The following is a 20,509-nucleotide window of genomic DNA, read 5'->3' as shown; positions in this document are numbered from 1 at the left end:
AATGTGGTATTTTATTCTAAGTCAAGAATTTGATATTTTAAATGATTTATGAATTTTATTAAGTATTTTAAAATCTAATTTATTTATTTGGTGATTTTAAGATTTGAAAACTTTTAAAGTTTAAATACTTGAGTATTTTATTTTGAATTTAGGGATGCTAGCAATTGGTGGGGAATTAGCATTTTATTTAGTATGTTAAGGGGTATTAGTAATTTTATTAAACTAATTAACTCCCTAACTATTTCCCTAAGCATTTTTAATCACACACATATACATTAAAACGCACGCACACACACACTCCCACACACACTCCCACAGTTTTCATTTGTGCACACACACATTGCTTGTTTCAATTTTTTTCATTTGAAAAAAACTTAGGGTTCTAAGAGTAAGCAGCAGCCACCCCCTTCCTCTTCGATTTTCCAGCAAATTCGCGTCCATTTTTCTTCAAGAAATCGTGCCACAAATCGTCTCGGATCGACCCTTGCATCTCTCCGCTTCGGTATCGTCATGTTGTGAGTTTTAAATCATATAAGGCATGTATATTATTTCGTTTTTGCATCGATCTTGTCATACTGTATGTTTTGATGTTTACTGTGTACAAAAATCTATGTATGTTATGCAAAGTTTGAGCAAAAATGGTTGTATTGATTTTGAAACGATTTTTAGATTTTAAAAATCGAGTTTTCTGCCATTTTGATTACTGTGCATTTTCGGTTGAATTTCTGGAAAAACTTTCAACATATAAAACATAGTATTTTCGATACCTTCGATTTGACAGTAAATTCGTAATTTTTGGACAAGAAACGAGTTAGTTATGATTTTTCTCGTGTGACTGTTCAAATTGTGTTGTTATGTAAACATGTTCTTTACGTGTTCTTGAGTATTTTTTGTTGCAGGCTTCGTTGAAAATCATCGGTTGATCACTGCTGCATCTAGGTATGTCGAGTGTTGTGTTGGACAATATTTTGGTGCTTCGTTTTGTGTCGTTAAGCACTTGGTTGCATTAGAAGTCGTAGGAAGCATTTACGTCAAAAATTCGTGTTTATGGGATTGTGTTGCATTGTGGTTGTGCGTCGTCGCTCGGGGCATTTGTATGGGTTGAAGTCTATGCCATAACGTCCTAGGATGGGTCTCGATGTGTTGGTTGCAGTAGGTTGGGCGTGGCTTAGAGTTTGGATCAAGAGTCCTCACTTTTGGGTGTTGTTCGCACAGGTCTAGTGCCACAGCGCTGTTGGGGAGCGCTGGAGCGCCCGCAGTTCGCAACACGAGTGCCACGGCGCTGCCCTTATGGCGCCGCAGCGCTAGTGCTTTGCTGCACATGCAAAGCACTAGCGCCGCGGCGCTGGTGGTCAGCGCCTAGGCGCTAACCAGCGCCGCAACGCAGCAATGTACAGCGCCTAGGTGCTTGTCCATGATTTTTAAACCATTATTTTACGTCCATGTTTTCCATGTTTGGGGAAATGTTCACACTTCATATAGAGATTGTTTTGAGGTTTTATATTATGGTTTAGTATGATGATTAAACGAGGTCAAGTCCCGAGTGATTTAGAACTTCATAAGTCAATTGTTTATTTCGATGGTGAGCACGACTATTACATGTAAGTTATGGAAATGAAGTGCATGAAAACGTGTTAGTATGCGTAGCAGTAGCCCAAGCGAGATCCAACGAATTTCTCAACACCATGTAAGTATGTTCGACGTGCAAAAGAAAATGCTTATGTTTTTTAGGTATGCAAAATGTCTTGTGACCAAATATGAATGAGTTTGATAGCCAGTGAACGTGGTCAGGGACCTTTCAACCCCTGTAAAATATGACCGAGTTTAGATCAGGATTAGAAAGCGGTAAAGCATGACCAGAGACCAATCCATCCGATAAAGCATGACCGGAGATCTCATGTATGTGGTAGTGGACATCCCTGCCAGCCAAGTACTGTGGTTTAGTCTAATCAGGCGCATTTATGTATGGGTCACTTACTTTGAAACATATCTCTACGCAAAATGATGATGATTATGTATGTTCACGTATGTATGATGCAAGTACGTTTTTGAAAATGTTTGTGAAAAGTTTTACGATATGATGGCACACCTATGTTTACGTAAGTACATTCAAGTTTAAGTATGTACGCTCTACTTTAAAATGCATGTTGTTTTATTACGTATTATTTTTTATTCTCGGTTTATACATGTTGAGTCTTTAGACTCACCAGACTTGATCGATGAAGGTGAGGACAAGTTTGAGGAGGCGAGAGGTGGGGACCAATGAGTCGGCTCGGACTGCGCGGAGGCTAAACTCGAGGACCGCCTATGTTTTCAAGAATTTTCGAGCATGTTAATTTAGTTACTCTGATTATATGAAACTATTTCACGATGTTTAAATAAGTATCTTTTTGGCAAACTTTGTTTGTGATCGTTTTTATTTCAAATATTTTAAACGAGCAGTTTATTTTATCGCAATTTGAAATATTATTATTTATTTAAGAAAATTTTTATTTTTCCCCAAATTTTAAGTATTTCAAAATACGGTATGTTACAAAATGTGCTCATGTTTTAATATAAATCTTATTCTGGTTTGCTGCTTTAGTTTCGCCATTTCATGTGCCTATGCCTCAATCCAGATTGTCTTCTGCCTTGTTCTCACTTCAAGGTTTCATCTAGACATCTCCAAATATGACCAAAAATCATATTTTTAGCCTAATTTTGTTCCAAAGCCATAAAACTTGCTCGTACAAGACAATTACACTAAAATTCGTTAGCTAATAATATTAAAAGGCAAGAACAAGGGGATATGATAACAAAATTATAAACTAATTAATAAAAGTATGTCAACAATCATCTATCAAGCTCCCATGTCGATGCTTTAGTTGGGTCTAGATCAATTGCATCAAATGAGATTAAATTTATCTTTTTCTAATAATCATGGATATAAATTTAGCTGACCAGATCAGATGATTCAACAAACTCATGATTTATCGTAATAAAAATTCCCTTCTCGCATATTGATGAATTCCCAAAAGAATTGTTGAACTGTATTGCCGCTAATAGTTTTTTCATTGTTCACCACTTAAAACTATTTTTATTTTACATAAATATTTACTGTGTAATAATAGAAAAAAACGTACGAATTATTTAATGCAAAAATCCAAGGATTGGAGAAAAATGCTAAGTGGATGATAGGAATGTGTAGATGTCCTTTCCGTATGTATTTTTATGTTTTTGTATTGCACCGCGTGTTGGTGGCCAGTAGTTATAACTGGTGCATGAAGCATTTCCAGGAAAATACCATGTTGGCCATCCACGACCAATATTTTGTAGCATGAGCCTGATCCTGTTGGATCTCGGTTTTCTACACGCCCAAACGCAGCGGAAGTTTAAACCTTTTTTTTATTTTATTTTGACAATCAAAATATATTTGATTGGGTGTTCGTATGGTTTTCAAATTCAAAACATTCATAGGATATTAGAATTTATACCTTCGGTGAAAATTTCACAAGGCTCCAACTATTCCGGGGTTAGCGGAGATAGATCTTGATAAATTCTCTACGAACTTTCTTCGAGTTTCCTTCCATCAAGTCCACGACCAGAAGATTTGTTCCTCTTTCAAATAGCACTAGAATATTTGAAAGAAGTTTTACGTTGAGATCAAAAATTTGAGAGATGACTCAAATTTCTTTTTCTTGAAAAGTGGCCAAAATTTTGGAGGAATGGTAGTTTGAGATTCTCGAAAATCTCATATCATGTGTGTGGAGGCTATCCTTTTTTTTTTTTTTTTAATTTATAAATTAAAAACAAGACTTTTAACCTAAATTCCATAATTATGGATTTAGGTTCCTTAATTAAATCCAATGGGCTTTGTTAATTAAATAGACTAGTCAAACTAGTTTAATTAATTATATTAAAGTCCATTACGAACTTTAATCATTTAATATGTTGGACTTGTACTCCTACAAGCCCATTAAACATACCTCCCATCATCTTTAATTTAATATTTAATAAATTAAACTCTTGAGTTTAATAAACTAAATCCATTATAAATTCAAAATTTGAATTTATTATTATAAATTTAACTACTTGAATTTTATCACGTCCAAAATTTAATATTTAATAAACCCAACATTTGAGTTTAATAAATTAAATTATCAAATTTTATAAATTCAACTCCTTGAATTTATTCTCTCAAAATTTAATTATCATAAATTCAACTCCTTGAATTTACTATATAATATAAATTCAACTTCTTGAATTTATTCTCTCAATGGGAACAAACGATCCAGTACTTGTGTGACCCTCAATGGTTCAGGGATACAGCTAGCCGTGGGTTCACAACTCTTTGTGATTCATGACATAATTCCTTATTCGAGCTTACCCTAGTTAACCCCATTCTTTTCATCAACACCTTGATCAAGAATGTCAGAACTCATTTCTGATTGCACCCATCGGTTCATGGTAAGAGCGTCTAGTAGCATCGCCCCATGATCCCCTAGGTACCACTGATAGTGCCTGCAAGAACCACTCGACTATGATTAACGTACAGTACGGTCCCTTCATCTCATATATCCTGATCGAATCTGCAACCATTGGTTCATCGAGGGTTGCATATTAATTCGATAACTATGTGATAACTATAAATAGTGACATCGCATGTACTGTTCGAGAACTCTTTCTCTAACGTACATCTCATACTCTGGCCAGAGATTCCATGCACTATAATTTCATCAGCTCACATAGGATATCCACACCCGCAGGTGAGCGGTGAATCCCCGACTACAATGCACTGGCTCCTATATGTTTCGCAACTGTACCCAACCTCGCCACCTGATGACTCTCCTGGAGACAGTAAAAGAGTCAAAGCACAGCCCTAGCATATAGAGCCTCAGTGTTGTCCCGGGTCGTAAGGACTAATGGTGTACAATCATAACCACGGGCTTATGCTCTCGATGAATGATAACCACTTGGAAAGTTCGAGGGAGGGTTGTTCGGTATAATTTTCATATGACTATCCATCTGCATGTTTGGACATCTCTATGCCCTTATCAAGAAACGCAGTACACAACATCACAGATGCTAGTCTCGAGCTCAAGCGATCTTTATCTATGTTTGATAACATAGATATACAGATAAAGAAATAACAAACCATGAAATAATGAATTATTTTAAAATAAAGATTATTAATTACAACTGAGTCAATAAAATCCCTAGCCAACAGTTGGCTTGCAGGGCATCTCCTCTAACAATCTTCCACTTGCCCTAGAGCCAACTACCCATAAACTTTAATCCCATTGCTTCGCGATGCTTTTCAAACAATGGTCGTGGCAAGGGTTTTGTAAGGGGATCAGCAACGTTATCTGCAGAGGGGACTCTTTCGACTGATATATCTCCTCTTCCCACAATCTCCCGGATGATGTGGAACTTCCTCAGTACATGTTTGGATCGCTGATGAGACCTTGGTTCCTTTGCTTGCGCAACTGCACCAGTGTTGTCGCAGTATACCGGAACTGGTTCAACTCCATTAGGAATAATGCCCAACTCTTGGACAAAATTCCTCATCCAAACTGCCTCTTTGGCTGCAGCAGATGCAGCGATGTATTCAGCTTCAGTGGTCGAATCCGCAACGATGTCTTGCTTGGAACTTTTCCGAAAGACAGCCGCACCATTAAGCATGAATACAAAACCAGAGGTCGATTTCGAATCATCTACGTCACATTGGAAGCTAGAATCAGTGTAGCCTTCCAATTTCAATTCTCCACCCCCATAGACCATGAACAAATTCTTAGTCCTTCCCAAGTACTTAAGAATATCTTTCACGGTCTTCCAATGCATTGGACCAGGGTTCGCCTGATATCTGCTTGTAACACTTAGGGCGTATGAAACATCGGTACGTGTTGATATCATACCATACATGATACTACCAATGGCTGACGCATATGGAATACGTGTCATCATCTCTATCTTTTCATCAGTTTTGGGACACATAGCTTTAGATAGAGTAATACCATGACACATTGGTAAGTATTTTCTCTTGGACTCTTCCATAGAGAATCTCTTTATAATGGTATCGATATAAGTGACTTGGGTGAGTCCCAACATCCTTTTTGATCTATCTCTATAGATTTGTATTCCCAATACATAGGATGCTTCACCCATGTCTTTCATGGAGAATTTACTTGCTAACCATACTTTAGTTGATTGCAATAATCCTATATCATTCCCAATGAGTAGGATGTCATCAACATAAAGTATAAGGAATGTCACTGCACTCCCACTAACTTTCTTGTACACACATGGTTCCTCAGGATTCTTAACAAAACCAAACTCTTTGAAAGTGCTATCAAGTCTGAGGTTCCAACTCCTTGACGCCTGCTTGAGACCATATATAGATCTCTGAAGTTTGCATACCTTACGCTCACTTCCTACTGATGTGTATCCCTCAGGTTGAGACATATAAATCTCTTCTTCGATGTCTCCATTGAGGAATGTAGTCTTTACATCCATTTGCCATATCTCATAGTCATACCATGCTGCTATGGCTAGTAGTATTCTAATGGACTTAAACATAGCTACTGGTGAAAAAGTTTCCTCATAGTCAATTCCTTGCCTTTGAGTATAACCTTTTGAAATCAGTCTTGCTTTGAAGGTCACTACATTCCCATCCGCCCCAAGCTTTCTTTTGTAGATCCATTTGCAACCTATGGGAACGATTCCCTCAGGTGGATCCACTAATGTCCAGACTTGGTTTGAATACATAGAGTCCATTTCTGACTGCATGGCTTCATGCCATTTGGTTGAATCGGTATCAGATATTGCTTTTTTGAAATTCATTGGATCACATCCAACACAAGGCTCATCATGGCTTTGTTCATGAATAAGTGTATATCTTGCAGGTGGTCTAATAACCCTATCAGAGCTTCTAGGAGCTTGTACTTCAACTACTAGTTGTTGGGGATTGGGTTCAACTACTATAGTTGAGGGAGTATCTTGAATTTCTTCAAATTCTATCATCTTACCTTTTCTATCTAACAGAAACTCCCTTTCCAAAAAGGTGGCATTTCTTGAAACAAACACTTTTGTTTCATTAGGATAATAGAAATAATATCCTACATAATTCTTTGGTTATCCTACAAAGTAGAACAAAGTGGATCTACTATCCAATTTCTCTCCTACTGTCTGCTTCACATAAGCAGGACATCCCCATATTCTCATGTAAGAATATTTGGGAGTTTTTACCATCCATATCTCATATGGTGTTTTATCCACTGCTTTGGTATGGATATTATTCAACAACATTGTCTCCGTTTCAAGCGCAAAGCCCCAAAACGATGTAGGCAGTTTGGTGAATCCCATCATGGATCGAACCATGTCCATCAGGGTTTGATTTCGACGTTCAGAAACACCATTCAATTGTGGTGTTGCAGGTGGAGTCCACTGTGCATCCTTCTTTGGGAAATATGACCTATTCTAGCATGCCATATTTGTGCGGGATTTTGATCTTCTATTTTTCTTTTGTTTGTTGTTGTTTTCATACGCGCTTGGATATTGTTCAACGGAATATCTTTTAATTTTATGCTATAGAGATCATTTGTTAATTCTCCAGTGCCAATCAAACATTCATTCTTGTATAAATTGCAAACATCTTTAGCAAAACCATCAGAATAACCATCCCTATCAAGCATAGAAATAAAAATAATGTTTTTAACCAATTCAGGAACAAATAAAACATATCTCAAAAACAACTTAAAATTATTGTCCAAAATTAAAGTAACGTCTCCAATGGTAGTGGCAGCAAATCTTACTCCATTTCCCAGTCTTAGAAGGGTCTCACCATCTCTAAGCCTCATGCTTCTTCCCATCACCAGCAAATCATTGCATAGATGAGAACCACCTCTGGTATCCAATACCCAAGAAGAGGAATTAATAAAAACATTAACTTCAATATAAAACATACCATGGCCAGGACGCTTCTGGGCTAGATACTCCTTGCAATTACGCCTCCAATGTCCAGGCTTGTTGCAGTGGAAACAGACTTGTTCTGACTTGTCAGGCTTTGTGGGCCCCGGATTTGGTTTCTTGTATGGCTTCTTGTTGGGCTTGTTCTTCTTTAGAGGGGCAGAACGCTTTTTGCCTTTATTTGGGGCTCTTTTTTTCGTACCATACGAAGAACCCACCAGAAGAACAAGTTTTTCCTTTTTAATTGTGGCCTCATAATTAGTGAGCATATTGACCAACTCTTCAAGGCTGGGCTCAAGCTTGTTCATATTAAAATTAACCACAAATCCATCGAACGAGGCAGGTAAAGACAACAATAGAATATCAGTCGAGAGCTCACTAGGCATAACCAAGTCGAGTCCCACCAACTTCTCGATGAGCCCAATCATCCTAACACCATGCTCATGGACCGAAGCCCCCTCTCGCAAGCGTGTAGTCATGAGTTCTTTAACAGTAGCATGTCTCTCTGAACGAGTTTGTACAGCATACAATTCTTTCAGATGAAGGTGAATGTCAGCAGAATTCACCGCCTCCTCGAACCTCCTCTGAAGTTCATTCGACATAGAAGCCAACATGTAGCTCTTAGCCTTAAGATCATGGTCCCACCATTTCTCAAGCTTAGCTAACTCAGTCCTACTGATATTAGGAGACGCCTCCTTTGGTGGCTTCTTATCAAGCACATAAGCAATCCTCTCGGAGTTCAGAACAATCTTTAAATTTCGGAACCAGTCATGATAGTTAGGGCCAGTCAATTTGTTTTGATCGAGAATGATTGAAGGCGGGTTACGAGTAGACATTGTAAATATACTGAAAATGAAACCAGATAATAGTTACTGATAATTTTAAAATAATTCTAAGATATAAAATATGGATTTTCATTTTATAAATTTCCCTCCCACTATTTTGACATTTCCACCACCCTCTGATGAAAAAGGGAAATCATATTTCCTTAGTAGGCACGCAGAGTCCAATTAGCCAATTATAATTCCGAATAATATCAGCTTATTATAATTTCTAAAAGGTAGAATCCAATTGCATCCCTATGCAACCTCTGCGTGTTTTGCCTCACGTTTAATAAGGACCCAATAATATGACGCCGTTTATTTTCACGTGTCAAACCAACCCATCAATATTGAACTATAGTGGACGGTCGCCATGAGTTCTCCCAATAATATGAGCCGAAATCATGGGAGTTCCACTCAATTCGCATCAGATGTCCAGTGGAAGTCACAGCTTTCCGACGTCCAGGCCTCCCCAATAATATGAACCAGACACTGTCTGCGGGTAGCGATCAACATGCAACTACGGTTGATGGAAGGCAAGGAAAAATTAAACTCTTTTAATTTTTACTTTTGCGATTTGATATAAATTTTGAATCTTATTCAAAATGAGGGATTTTAATTTTTAAAAATGTCTCATCATTTTAATTTTAAAAAAGCGTGTCATGAGTTTGTATGTTTGCCGGATTCATGCAACTATATTATTTAATAATATACATACATGCATACTACTACATATCACATATATCATAATATGACATTCAACAATAAATAAGGATGATCGATCGCCAACACTATTAGATCCATGTGAGCCATACATGGATCTAGGTTCAAAACTTAGGTGAATGCAGGGATGCAAATGCAACTATTACAAGAGCTTCCAATATTTTACATGTCTTCATCTTGTGCATCGGGTCCACCATCTTCCAATCTTGATCTCCCACTATTTCTAATTATTACATTTAAATAGCCATGGATGGCACATAAGGGATAGATCTCATGGGGTGGGAACGGGCCATAAACCAGACCCAATTTAATAATATCAAATATTAACAAAACGAATAAAACAGTAAAATATCTTAACATACACCTAACACATTGGTCAAGGCTCTCGATCACCCTTCATGCATTTAATATCAAATATTAACATCAATTAATTAAACAAATTTAATTAACTAATAAATCGTATATCTAATAATTTTATCACTAACTACCACAATTATTAAAGAATTTAATAAATTAAATAAACACCTTTATTTAATTTTCAATTAAATTAATAATAATTGATTTCTTGTAAAAACTCATTTTTACCATAAATAATTAAAATCATTTTCTAATTATTTTTTTTACAAGAAAATTATTAATTTTAAAAATTAATTTTCAAAATAAAAATTGAATCAATTTTAAAAAATATCAATTTTGCCCAAAAATTTGAAAAATCTGAAAATTGCACCTAGGCCCAAACAGTTCAAGCCCATCATCCAGTACGCTTCCCGAGACGATCCCGGGCAGCCGCCCTCGCTGTCCGCCCGCTGCCCGAACGTTTTGGGCAGTGGCGGCACCCCTGCGCGCACAAGCGCGCGCGGCGCCGCGCGCAGCGTGCGGACGCTCCGCGCCGCGTAGGGCAGCGCAAGGCGTGCGGTGCGCGCGCTGCCCTGCGCGCAGTGCGTGTCTTCTCGGAACAGTTCCGGGCAGATACGATTTTTTATTTTTTTTTGTTTTTTGGAAAAAAAATAATTTTTGATGGTGCATCAATTTTATGAAAATTTTCTTGTGTGGTTAGAAACAAATTATTCAATATCAAACCATACGTTTTAGAATAACCTTGGCTCTGATACCACTGTTGAATCTCGGTTTTCTTCACGCCCAAACGTAGCGGAAGTTTTAAACTTTTTTTTATTTTATTTTGACAATCAAAATATATTTGATTGGGTGTTCGTGTGGTTTTCAAATTCAAAACATTCATAGGATGTTAGAATTTATACCTTTGGTGAAAATTTCACAAGGCTCCGACTATTCCGGGGTTAGCGGAGATAGCTCTTGATAAATTCTCTACGAACATTCTTCGAGTTTTCTTCTATCAAGTCGACGACCAGAAGATTTGTTCCTCTTTCAAATAGCACTAGAATATTTAAAAGAAGTTTTACGTTGAGATCAAAAATTTGAGAGATGACTCAAATTTCTTTTTCTTGAAAAGTGGCCAAAATTTTGGAGGAATTGTAGTTTGAGATTCTCGAAAATCTCATATCATGTGTGTGGAGGCTATCTTTTTTTTTTTTTAAATTTATATATTAAAAACAAGACCTTTAACCTAAATTCCATAATTATGGATTTAGGTTCCTTAATTAAATCCAATGGGCTTTGTTAATTAAATAGACTAGTCAAACTAGTTTAATTAATTATATTAAAGTCCATTAAGAACTTTAATCATTTAATATGTTGGACTTGTACTCCTACAAGCCCATTAAACATACCTCCCATCATATTTAATTTAATATTTAATAAATTAAACTCTTGAGTTTAATAAACTAAATCCATTATAAATTCAAAATTTGAATTTATTATTATAAATTTAACTACTTGAATTTTATCACGTCCAAAATTTAATATTTAATAAACCCAACATTTGAGTTTAATAAATTAAATTATCAAATTTTATAAATTCAACTCCTTGAATTTATTCTCTCAAAATTTAATTATCATAAATTCAACTCCTTGAATTTACTATATAATATAAATTCAACTTCTTGAATTTATTCTCTCAACGGGAACAAACGATCCAGTACTTGTGTGACCCTCAATGGTTCAGGGATACAGCTAGCCGTGGGTTCACAACTCTTTGTGATTCAGGACATAATTCCTTATTCGAGCTTACCTTAGTTAGCCCCATTCTTTTCATCAACACCTTGATCAAGAATGTCAGAACTCATTTCTGATTGCACCCATCGGATCACGGTAAGAGCGTCTAGTAGCATCGCCCTATGATCCCCTAGGTATCACTGATAGTGCCTGCAAGAACCAGTCGATTATGATTAACGTACAGTACGGTCCCTTCATCTCATATATCCCGATCGAATCTGCAACCATTGGTTCATCGAGGGTTGCATATTAATTCGATAACTATGTGATAACTATAAATAGTGGCATCGCATGTACCGTTGGAGAACTCCTTCTCTAACGTACATCTCATACTCTGGCCAGAGATTCCATGCACTATAATTTCATCAGATCACATAGGATATCCACACCCGCAGGTGAGCGGTGAATCCCCGACTACAATGCACTGGCTCCTATATGTTTCGCAACTGTACCCAACCTCGCCACCTGATGACTCTCCTGGAGCCAGTAAACGAGTCAAAGCACAGCCCTAGCATATAGAGCCTCAGTGTTGTCCCGGGTCATAAGGACTAATGGTGTACAATCATAACCACGGACTTATCCTCTCGATGAATGATAACCACTTGGAAAGTCCGAGGGAGGGTTGTTCGGTATAATCATCATATGACTACCCATCTGCATGTCTGGACATCTCTATGCCCTTATCAAGAAACGCAGTACACAACATCACAGATGCTAGTTTCGAGCTCAAGCGACCTTTATCCATATTTTAGGCGGCTGAATCGATTAGGAACGAATTTAGATCATACAGTGTTTACAAACGAGTTTCAACATCGAATTACGATTCATTTGTATTAAAATATAATCAATGTCTTTATCTATGTTTGATAACATGGGTATACAGATAAAGAAATAACAAACCATGAAATAATGAATTATATTAAAATAAAGATTGTTAATTACAACTGAGTCAATAAAATCACTAGCCAACAGTTGGCTTGCAAGGCATCCCCTCTAACAGATCCTTCATACGCATGCTAGTTAGTATCGATGTTTCCCCATTCTACAAGTAAAATTAGGGGCAAGAAAAATATCAAAATTTTTTGGCATATTCCATTTATCATATCGAAAAATATCATATGTACAAATATTATCGGGATATCGTACCAAAATTTTCATATCGATAACTGCATGATATTTGTAAAATTTTGATATTTCAGTATAACATGGAACAAAGTACTTACAATAAATATATTTTTAGCTATATTTCTTATGCATCTAGATTTTGGACACCTTAGTTAAATGTTCTCGCGTGCAGAAAAAATATTTTTATTCCAGGAATGTGTTAGAGTAGGTGCCCAGCAAGCCAACTTATGACTTGAACTTTTCTTGAATCTAATGTAAAACGATCTTCATTTTAATAATATTTTACGATTTTATTCAATTATTGTATTATACTTTATCTGTATATCAATGCAAGCTTCATAGATAAAGTCCTTGAATATACAATAGGTACCATGAGGTCTGTCTCGCAACGTAAGATCATGAAACTCATTAGGAAGTGTACTGTATATTCTAAACGAGTTCCTCGTCGAATCAACCACCTAAAATCAAGATAAAGGTCGCTTGATCTTGAGCTTCAGACTAGCATTGGTGATGTAAACGCCATGTTTCTTTTGCAAGGACATGGAGATGTCCATTCATGTAGATGGGTGATCAAAGAAGGCCTAGAAATTCGAACGAGGTAACCTGACTGCACGCAAATCTAGGGTTTTGTTAAAATGTGTGTTTATTTATTTTTAACGGATTAAATGCATGATTATGACATGAAATGTGTTTTTATTTTATTGTTCATTAAAATTTCATGTTATAGGGCTTTTAACAGTATTTGACGCTCGAATGAGGAACGGAGACCGGAGACAAAAAAGGAAAAATGTTTTTATTAAACAATTATTTTTAATTATTTTTGAAATTATTTAATATATGAGGTAATTAATAGGAATTTCACAAATGGGCCTTTTTAAGACATTTTTACTCATCGAGCCATATTTTACACCGATATTCAATTTTTAGCAAAACATAGGACTTTTTGAGGGTTCGGGTAATGTTTTCAAAAACGTATCTAAACCAAATATTTTACGAGTGTGTTATTTGGCTTAATGGGCCTATTTTAATATATATTGGGCCTAGACTCCAACACACCTTCATTAATTTTATGTATGGGCCCAATATATATTAAAATAGGCCCATTAAGTCAAATAACACTGATTTTAGTGTGCAGAAGCTAGGATCAGTTATGAGTTGTCTAACTCGCAAACTGAAGACCCAACTGATCGTACAAACTGAATCAGACAGGCTGATATGTCAAATGAGCAGTTCACCTGATTGTTCAGCTGATAGGTGGTTCAGCAGGAGAAACTCAGAAGCCTGACCAGCCGAAAGAGTGTCCAACTGATGATAAGCCCAACTGATTAGTTCAACTGAACAAGAGCGAAATCAGTTCAACTGTCGAGTCAACTGATTTCGCTAGCCTAACTGAAGATCAGTTAAGCTGAATAGTTTGGAGCATCAGTTAGAATCTTTTAGTTGAAGAACAAGACAAACTGATTCAAGTGGATTCCAGCTATGCACAAAGGTACAAAGTAATTGACCAGTCAAAAGACAATAATAAACGTTGAATCAGAGCATTAAAGACAAACATTCCAGAAGGACAGTCGAAAAATCGAGACACAAAGTCCAATTCAAGATGCAACTAATACAATTATTGAGTCTCATTGTACGTTCAGTTTTCCGTCTATATAAAGAGAAGATCAGTGGAGACAAAGTAGAGGAGAGAACCAGAGAGAGTGTGGTAAAAAGAAAAAGACACGCTTATTTGCCTATCTGCTTTCAAGAAGCATTCATCCTAGAGGGATACTTCATCGTATTATCAACTTAGTTTAGAATCTCATTTCCCTCAGTGTGTGAGAACATCTTTCTGGTGTATTCATTATTCAGTTCTCACACACGAACACCACCACCACTCCAAATATAGTCTTTGACACATATACGTTAAAGAAGTGTTGGCTGGAAGGTGTTGCCTTCAGTCTAGACTAAGAGTTCAGTTAGGCAGTAGTGTAAGTCCTAAGCCTGGTGGGTTTGTATAATTAGTTGTATAAATCAAAGTCTTCTAGTAGATCCTACCCGAGGTGGTAGAAGAGGTGACGTAGTAGCAATTGAAGTCTCCGAACATCCATAAACATATCTTGTGTACATAACTGATTAACTATTGTTTTCAAATTGACTTGATCAGTTAGAGCATCCATCAGTTTAGTTCTTACTATAACTGAACTGATATATGCGACAACTGATCACTTGTTTTTCAGTTATTCAGTTTACATATGTTAAAATGTTTTCAAATATATAAAGCTTTCTTCACGAAGGATTACTTCGAGTTTCTTCCGCTTGGCTTTAAACCAAACTCGATTTAATTCATCGGTGTTAACATTCTTAGAACGTGAACTATTGCAGCTCACTGGAGATATTTTGTTTGAAGCATCTTCGAAGGTGCTAGCACAAACGATCCTTCAAATTGGTATCAGAGCTAGTTGTTCTAAGAAGAACATTTGAAGAATGCTGAGTTTTAAAATTTATTACTTTAAAATTGTGTTAAAAGCTATTTAAAAGTAATTCATATTATTTTTAAAACTATTTGAAAATGTTTATCTAACGCTCATTGCGAAGGGTTGAGAGGATTGGCTCTGCAACTAACATTGTTGCCACTTCTCTCGACTAATAGCTTTGGGGTTTTAATCAGCCTGCAAGGTCCTGAGCTTCATCTGTCAAGATGCACAACTAAATTGTTCAGTGAACAAGATTTCAGTTTCAAGCCTACCAGTTCAGCTGACAAACAAACGAAGCTTAGCCATGCTGGGATGTTGGATGATTAAAATGGATATTAATCACCAGCAGTATAACGCCACTTCATTGATATATCAGATCAATATGGTTCAGCATCAGTTGAGTTAATTTGAGTATGCTCGACCAGTTAGCCAACAAAGAAAACAAGTTCAAGGCATATTAGCTCGTTTCTCTGGCAAATTGAACTCATGACCAGCGCAGCATTTCAAGAAGTCAAGGCAACCAAGAATTTTTGAGTTTGACAAATTGATCATTTAAAGATTACCGAACTGATCAACTCAACTGAACATATCATAACTGAAATTACGCAACTGAAGTTGTCCGAATTGATTATTAATGCGCTAAAAATCGAAGGCAACTGATCTGATAAAAGCTAACTAAAACTATGTAGTTAACTGGACGATCAGTTAAGACTGATTAGTTACACAGTCAGTTCATCGAAAAGCTGCATAGCAAACTGAACTATCAGCTACACAGTCAGTTCATCAATCGACTATGAAAGTCAACTGATAAATCAGCTTCACACGTCAGTTAAGGAGCGTATCTATCAAGCGACAATTTGTACAAGAGTAGAATGCAACTTGTAGTGGGAGCACCGCATATCAGAATGTCACAGTGTACGATTGTCAGAAGAATGATGAAATGTCCACTAAGGAAAAATCAACGGATATAGTTATTTGAACGCATTCAATGCTATCGTTGGGAAGCAAAGCCTACAAATAGCCGAGAAGATCGACAAAGAAGAAGACTTTTGCGCGCACATTCATTCTTGAGTTAAAAGCTTTCAAAGATCAGTTACAAGAAGTGTACGCTTATTAGATTTATTCATAGCTTTAAGGATATATTTTTAGCACTAGCACAAGTACTTACCGTTATTATATTCGATCTTTTTAGATAAGATTTGCTTAGAAAAACACATTAGTTGTGTACTGATAATATTGTATTGATACTAAGAGTTTCAGTTTGACAATGTTAAGTCCAAACTGAAATGGGTTATTATAGTTGCTGTAATTAATTAAAGTCTTTTAGTGAATATGATATCATTGAGATAGAAGGGGTGACATATGAGCATTTGAAGTCTCTGAACATCCACAAAAATTTGTGTTCTTCATTTTTCAAGTATTCACTCTGTTTTTCAGTTTGTTTTTGCACTTCTAAGTTGATTGATCAACATTGACAACAAGATTATTGAATTCAGTTTATCACTAAACTGATTCACTCTTTCAAAAAGACTCAAAAAATCGCAAAGTATTTATTCAACCCCCTTTCTAAACACTTTCACTCACCCAATCGATCCGAACAAGTAGTATCAGAGCATTGTCAATCCTGTATCATGGAACAATCCAATCTATGGACACTAGTGTGATGGTTTATAAAAATTTTGACATGATGTCTCTATATTTCGGACGATCCAATAATCCAAGTAATTGACTTATACAAACATAAACACATATACATCAACATGGTCACAAGACAGATGTTTCGTCCACAGTGTTTCTCAATCCTTTCTATATACGAACACACACCTTCACCGTTATACATATAGATATAGACAACGTAAAACATATTTCAAACCCTAGCTTAAAATAAACTATAATACATATATGCGGAAGCGATGACAATAGCATGTCCAGGTTCTTGTCGAGGTAAGACACTTCTCAAGCGTCCATTGGTGAACCGGCATCCTACTCATTTTCAGTACCCGATCCTGTAATACATGAGCTACGTGAGTTTAAAAAACTCAATAAGTTGGCACATATACATATCAATATGCGTAGAAAGAACATACATATCAATGTCGTGATCAACAACGAATTCTTAAATCATTTCATATCATATATTCATTCATAGCATGTAAACAGGTTCCTTTCGTACTTGAGTCCCCATTTGTTGACCTTTACTACTGTACTTGCTTTATTATATAGCTAGTACAGTGACGACCGTAGAGTGCCCTGTGACAACCCCACGATTTATGAACATATATTGGCCAATAAGTTGGTGGGCTTAAAACCACTCATGATGTCAACGAGCTCGTATATCATATAATAACCAGTTTCATTCGTTTCGTACCATTTTCATGTCATGACATCGCACCTCTCTTGAACATTCATTATCTTTCATATCTAATACATAACAATGATATATGGTGCTATGTTTTCATCAATAAACATATTAACAAAGTACATATAATAATAATCAATAGAAAACATTTGAAACTCATAATATTACTCATATATTACTTAAAGAACATGCCAAATTACTTTCCAAACGTATGAACACCGGTACAATAAAGTTCCTTGGTCCTATGCTGTAAAATACATCAATAATTCAATCACTATCTTCATACTTAAGCATATGTGTAAAAGGCCTAAAAATCCGTATTTGAAAATTTGCGGAAAAATTAAAAATTTTCTTTTAAACTAAATAAAATATCCAGTTCATAAAATAAACTGTTGAATAACGTGTCATGTTTAAAAATAGCAGCGGAAGAAATTAATGTTGTAAAATAACTGTAAAAATTTTATCCAACGGTAGGTAAAAACGTTTGAGCGATAACAACAATAAATAATAAATGCTGAAAATGAGGTTCTCGGGTCCCACTACTACCGACTCGAGCTGGCTCACTGATCCCCGCCCTCGGTCCCGACATCATCAGTACCTACAACAATCAAGTCTAGTGAGCCTAAAGACTCAGCATGCATATATCGTAAATAACAAGTAAATAAATAATAAAATCGCATGCAAGTGAAAATTTCCTGTACTGAGGTGTAACGTAAAATATCATTTCATTGGTAATTATAGTACGTGCATAACTGAACTGAAAATATCATAGTGAAAATGTTTGCTCCTTGGAGCCCTGTAATGAAATAACTTGTAATAATTTTCTGGTGAGATTATGGTCTACGCAAGTGGTCCCTGAACTGAACTGACCGGTAACTGGCGACCGGGCCGGTAACTGGCGACCGGACTTAATAATGTATGTCTGATCAGACTACTGCCACAGTATACTGGGTGAAACAACTGAACTGACCGGTAACTGGCGACCGGGCCGGTAACTGGCGACCGGACTTAAGCATGATAGTAAAGTGACCACAAGCAATATCGCATAAATCTCAAAATGAATATTTGCACGTAATATAATTAACTAACATAATTAAATATGAACAATTTCGATCTTCTTGCAATAAAATCATGTACTTGCGATATTTAAAAATACCTATATGGCTTGATTGAAGAGTGAAAGAAGATATAAACATGCCTTGGTTTGTTTTGACAGAAAACAAACGAAATAACGACGCGGCGCGGCGGAGACGGAGTGTTCTTCACTTTCTCACTTTTCTCTCTTAATTCCTTTAAACCAAGCATGCACCATAATTATTATAATAGCTTAAAAATCGTAAACGTGATGCATGAACATTTAAAAATATCATGATTTGTGCTCAGGGCGCTGCCAGGACCAAAATCTCACCCCGGGTGCAAAATGACCATTTTGCCCCTGGAAACCCAAAATTATCGTTTCAACCCTAGACCTCTAAAATTTGACCCAAAGCTTACCAAACTCCTTAAAATATTCCAAAGCATTTTAAAAAGTATTACTAGACGTAAATTCAAGCCCAAAACCAAATTTAATCGATCCGTTTTAAAACTTGGACCGGAGTCCCGGTTTTAACCCGATTCGACTCGAAACTCACCCGAAAATTTCTCAACTTTTTACCATACCTTAAAAACACTAAAATGTTCCTAAAACCATGTCATTAGCCCCTAAACACACGGCTGAAATTTCCAGAACTCCACCTAACTCTCGGTCACCCCTTTCCCAAAATCCCATTTCAACACATGGCCCCCAATTACTTAATCATTCGGTCCCCTCCTAAACCCCACCTGTCCAGCCTTTAAGGCACACCTTAGGACCTTGATGAACTCCTAAACCAAGCCTAAACGAAGCATAAAGCTGCTGATAATTCCAGAAATTACCCCAAAATTCTCGGCCCTACCTTAATTGCACTCTATTTCCTCATCCTCCCAAAAACTCACTTTGCTAGCCTACCCCGACTGCACCAGCCCTGAACCAGCCTATTATGGACCTAGACCAGACCCTAAGGAACCTATTAGAACCAAGACTCCAGCCCCATGCACGCGGCTGTCTTCTAAGAACCGAGAATCAACAAGAAGACTCCTACCGAGACCAACTCGCCTCTACCTGGCCCGATAGATTGTCCAGTCACTCCAGCGTGGTTCAGGGCTGGAGAAGCCCCTCGCACCGCTAGTGTAGCAGGAAACCATGGAACAAAGCTCCTCACCCCTCACACCCGATCGGCCCTCCCCCTTCATCATCAAAACCTGAACAAACTGTGCACACCAGCACCTAAGCCTCTACAACCATGTACTGTACAGGCCCTTGAAAACATTATATAGCAGCCCCTTGCACCACATATCATAAAAACGTGAGTGACACTCATAGAAACGAGCCACACATAAAAACCGAATAGATCTTACATGGAAATGCTTAGATCGAAACATTTTATGCATGAACAACATAATCAGTAAATAACACGGGTATGATGCAGAAAAATGGTGCAAAACGTGCCTGATGATGTGTCACGTAAGGGTAATGAAGATCGAACGCGCCGGAGAATTAATCGATGCAAGAACAAGTGCTAGCCGAGCCTCTCAGCTGGTGTTTTCTCTGAAACCGAGGGAGAAGAGCTTTGAATGGGGGGTGTCGGCTGTGGAGAGGGGATTAGGTTTAGTGGGAATGATTAGGGCATAACCATGTGTTAATTATATAGTTAATAATTTAGTTAATGTACCTTAATTTTTAATAAAGAGAATTTTAAGCCCAACAAGCTTAAAATTAGGCCCATTAAATCTAAATGCACTCCCGAAAAATATTTCGTGTTGGGAAGATTTTGAAAATATTAACCGAAACCTCCAAACGTCCCCAGATTCGATAAAATTTGTGAATCGTTAAAAAAAATAAAATCATGAGGGTAAAAATATCCAATAAA

The 20,509-nt window shown here is 36.8% G+C and overlaps 1 long non-coding RNA gene across 1 annotated transcript; it reads right to left on the bottom strand.

The window, feature by feature from the left end:
• Window positions 1-17,937: 17,937 nt before the first annotated feature.
• Window positions 17,938-20,244, bottom strand: LOC140991087 (uncharacterized). Its single transcript, XR_012177792.1, has 3 exons — window positions 20,089-20,244; window positions 18,760-18,851; window positions 17,938-18,159 (listed from the first exon to the last, which is right to left on the bottom strand). It is a non-coding gene; the product is annotated as an uncharacterized lncRNA (long non-coding RNA).
• Window positions 20,245-20,509: the final 265 nt, after the last annotated feature.

This window comes from Primulina huaijiensis, chromosome 13, assembly GCF_012295235.1.
Source record: "Primulina huaijiensis isolate GDHJ02 chromosome 13, ASM1229523v2, whole genome shotgun sequence".
NCBI lineage: Eukaryota > Viridiplantae > Streptophyta > Magnoliopsida > Lamiales > Gesneriaceae > Primulina > Primulina huaijiensis.
Note: the sequence above shows the minus strand (reverse complement) of the source record. Positions and strands in the feature narration are given on the sequence as shown.